The sequence below is a fragment of the Dermochelys coriacea genome, chromosome 20, assembly GCF_009764565.3.
Source record: "Dermochelys coriacea isolate rDerCor1 chromosome 20, rDerCor1.pri.v4, whole genome shotgun sequence".
NCBI classification, from domain to species: domain Eukaryota; kingdom Metazoa; phylum Chordata; order Testudines; family Dermochelyidae; genus Dermochelys; species Dermochelys coriacea.
The window spans coordinates 16,479,006-16,483,956 of NC_050087.2; positions in this window are offsets into that span (position 1 = coordinate 16,479,006).

Sequence of the window (4,951 nt, forward strand, 5' to 3'; positions counted from 1 at the left end):
TCCAACACCACTTTCTACAAGCCATTACCCTCTGATCCCACTGAGAGTTACCAAAAGAAACTACAGCATTTGCTCAAGAAACTCCCTGAAAAAAGCACAAGAACAAATCCGCACAGACACACCCCTGGAGCCAGGACCTGGGGTATTCTATCTGCTACCCAAGATCCATAAACCTGGAAATCCTGGACGCCCCATCATCTCAGGCATTGGCACCCTGACAGCAGGATTGTCTGGCTATGTAGACTCCCTCCTCAGGCCCTTCGTTACCAGCACTCCCAGCTATCTTCGAGACACCACCGATTTCCTGAGGAAACTACAGTCCATTGGTGATCTTCCTAAAAACACCATCCTAGCCACTATGGATGTAGAAGCCCTCTACACCAACATTCCACACAAAGATGGACTACAAGCCGTCAGGAACAGTATTCCCGATACTGTCACGGCTAACCTGGTGGCAGAACTTTGTGACTTTGTCCTGACCCATAACTATTTCACATTTGGTGACAATGTATACCTTCAAATCAGCGGCACTGCGATGGGTACCCGCATGGCCCCACAGTATGCCAACATTATTATGGCTGACTTAGAACAACGCTTCCTCAGCTCTCGTTCCCTAATGCCCCTACTCTACTTGCGCTACATTGATGACATCTTCATCATCTGGACCCATGGAAAAGAAGCTCTTGAGGAATTCCACCATGATTTCAACAATTTCCATCCCACCATCAACCTCAGCCTGGACCAGTCCACACAAGAGATCCACTTCCTGGACACTACGGTGCTAATAAGCGATGGTCACATAAACACCACCCTATATCGGAAACCTACTGACCGCTATTCCTACCTACATGCCTCTAGCTTTCATCCAGATCATACCACTCGATCCATTGTCTACAGCCAAGCGCTACGATATAACCGCATTTGCTCCAACCCCTCAGACAGAGACAAACACCTACAAGATCTCTATCATGCATTCCTACAACTACAGTACCCACCTGCTGAAGTGAAGAAACAGATTGACAGAGCCAGAAGAGTACCCAGAAGTCACCTACTACAGGACAGGCCCAACAAAGAAAACAACAGAACGCCACTAGCCATCACCTTCAGCCCCCAACTAAAACCCCTCCAACGCATCATCAAGGATCTACAACCTATCCTGAAGGACGAGCCATCGCTCTCTCAGATCTTGGGAGACAGACCAGTCCTTGCTTACAGACAGCCCCCCAATCTGAAGCAAATACTCACCAGCAACCACACACCACACAACAGAACCACTAACCCAGGAACCTATCCTTGCAACAAAGCCCGTTGCCAACTCTGTCCACATATCTATTCAGGGGATACCATCATAGGGCCTAATCACATCAGCCACACCATCAGAGGCTCGTTCACCTGTGCATCTACCAATGTGATATATGCCATCATGTGCCAGCAATGCCCCTCTGCCATGTACATTGGCCAAACTGGACAGTCTCTACGTAAAAGAATGAATGGACACAAATCAGACGTCAAGAATTATAACATTCAAAAACCAGTTGGAGAACACTTCAATCTCTCTGGTCACTCGATCACAGACCTAAGAGTGGCTATACTTCAACAAAAAAGCTTCAAAAACAGACTCCAACGAGAGACTGCTGAATTGGAATTAATTTGCAAACTGGATACAATTAACTTAGGCTTGAATAGAGACTGGGAATGGATGAGTCATTACACAAAGTAAAACTATTTCCCCATGGTATTTCTCCCTCCCACCCCACCCCCCACTGTTCCTCTGATATTCTTGTTAACTGCTGGAATTAGCCTACCTGCTTGTCACCATGAAAGGTTTTCCTCCTTCCCCCCCCTGCTGCTGGTGATGGCTCATCTTAAGTGATCACTCTCCTTACAGTGTGTATGATAAACCCATTGTTTCATGTTCTCTGTGTGTGTGTATATAAATCTCTCCTCTGCTTTTTCCACCAAATGCATCCGATGAAGTGAGCTGTAGCTCACGAAAGCTTATGCTCTAATAAATTTGTTAGTCTCTAAGGTGCCACAAGTACTCCTTTTCTTTTTGCGAATACAGACTAACACGGCTGCTACTCTGAAACCTGATAGAAATCACCATGGCACAACACAGGGAGCGGCATGAGACATCCATCGAGTATCCCGCAAAATGCAGCCATGTCAAGAAAGCCTCATGGCAGCAGGGATGCAAAACATGCCACTGGTTCGAAGGGCCATTTTGTGGACTGAGCTATGGTTCCCGACCCCCAGTCCCATCGGGATCCAGCAGATGCCCTGAGGTCCGCACATAACCTGAGGGTTGGAGATCCATAACTGGCCCTATCCTCCCCCTCCTCCGCCCCTCCCCACGGAGCAGAGGGGCTCAGTGGGTATAGATCTGTATTCCCATTCCCTAGTCCTCTGCACAGGCTTGGGGGGGGGGTGTCAATGTCATCTCCCCCCATGAGGCTCCTGAACCCCTCCGAGAGCCCTCAGCAGCATCCCAGGAAGGGGTGGGGATGCTGCAAATGAAGCTGATTCCCCACCCGCTCCAGGGTCCCCAGGTGCATGCCAGGCCTGCAGACTCCACAGCCAGACAAGGCCTTTTGGCCCATCCTAGTCCTTCCCCACATATGGCTACTCAACTGTCTGTCAAATCTTTCTCCTGGCTGGTCTTGAATTTCAGATTAGGATGTGGAGCCAGAACCCCAGATAATAACACGACCCTCAAAATATAGAGAGGATCCAAATGCCCTCTCAGCAACCCAGATCTGAACATCCTGAAAATTCGGGATGCCCCCAGCAGAACCAGGGCTATAAAAGGGGGCAGGGGTCCAGACCCCACTGGAAAATCCAATCCCTCTCCAAAAAGACCCACCCATGCACCCAACTCCTCCTGCCAATCAGGGGTGCACCTGGCAGGATAAGGGCCATAAAAATGAGGTTTAAGGGAATGTGGGTGAGGAATAATCCAGGAATAACCCCACCTGGAAAATCCACATTCTCCCCCTCAGTTTGGAGGGAATTTTCTCCTTATCTCCTCTCTCCTCTTAAGATTTTAAAGGAGTCATTTCTGGAGCCAAATATGGGGGAAATTTCCCTTAATTCAACCACCCCAACTTTTCTTTCTAAAGTGTCAGTTCTGGGTCCAAAATTTGGGGGAACCCTCCTTCTAATCTGCCTCCAAAAATTATGGTTTCAGGAGTTAATTCTCCTCCTACTCCACCCCACTTATTTGTGTTTTTGGGGATCAGTTCTGGATCCAAAATTGGGAGAAACTTCCTTCAATCCAAACCCCAAATTTTAGTTTTTTGGGGGGGGTCAATTTAGATCCAAAGCAGTGGATGACCTCCCCCTACTCCAAATCCAGAAATTACTTTGTGTGTGTGTGTGTGAGACAGAGAGAGAATATTTTGGGCTTAATCATGGGGAAAACCTCCCAGCCACATTTTTACCCCGGATCCAAATTTAGAGGTGGGAAAATCTCCTTCTAATCCATTCCTCCCACAACAACCCCCCCAACTTTTTTTTTTTGTAGATGCATTTTGCTTCTGGATCCAAACTTCCTAAGCATGGTACCTGCCTCTCCTATAGATCTGTTGAGTCTGACCCTTCCATTTCATAGGATTTATCTGCACCAAACTTTATATATTTCTCTACATAAAATGGTATATAATTATAATAAAATATATTGACTTTATACACATATATATGTTTATGATATATCATTACATTATATATATATTAGTTTATAAAAACTATATATATATAAGTTTAGTGATAGGATACTAAATGTAATATATATCTATATATATATGTAAGTTTACACTGATATATATACAGGAAAGGAAAAAGTTTAATGCAGAGAAATACATGCATACATTTGGTGCAGAGAAAATATATGTATGATTCTATTATTCTGATATATAGCTACATATATTATTTCTGTGTACTAAACTTTTTATATATATATTGCTGTGCTAAAACATATATATATGATATTTTAATCATATTACTTTATATATATGTTTATAAACATTATATATATATATATATATATATAAATGTAATGCTAGGACATTACATTTAGCATGCATATATAAATATGGAAATAAGTTTAGAACAGAGAAATTATATATGTATAATAGAATCATGAGTCTATTATTCTTATCTATATATACACACAATTTTTCTGCACTTAACTTTATCTGTATATTGTTGCTGTGTTAAAATTCTACAATCATATAGTATGTAAAAAAGTTTACTGCAGAGAAGTTGCATAGAATAATTCTGGTTTCAGAGTAGCAGCCGTGTTAGTCTGTATTCGCAAAAAGAAAAGGAGGACTTGTGGCACCTTAGAGACTAACAAATTTATTAGAGCATAAGCTTTCGTGGAAGTGCGCTATAACTCACGAAAGCTTATGCTCTAATAAATTTGTTAGTCTCTAAGGTGCCACAAGTCCTCCTTTTCTTTTTGCGAATACAGACTAACACGGCTGCTACTCTGAAACCAGAATTATTCTATGCAACTTCTATGCAGTAAACTTTTTTACATACTATATGATTGTAGAATTTTAACACAGCAACAATATACAGATAAAGTTAAGTGCAGAAAAATTGTGTGTATATATAGATAAGAATAATAGACTCATGATTCTATTATACATATATAATTTCTCTGTTCTAAACTTATTTCCATATTTATATATGCATGCTAAATCTAATGTCCTCTAAGGTGCCACAAGTCCTCCTGTTCTTTTTATAGAATAATTCTGTGATTCTATTATTCTGTGTGTGTACGTAATAGATTCATATGATTCTATTATTCTTATCTATCTATCCCCATGCACCCCATCTCTCTCCCTCTCTGCACCCCCCTCCTCAGGGATAAGCCCAAAGCCTGGCTGGCAAGTTCACCCAGAGCCTTTTCCCTGCCAGCCCAGGAGAAGGGGAAGGGGGAGGGGCC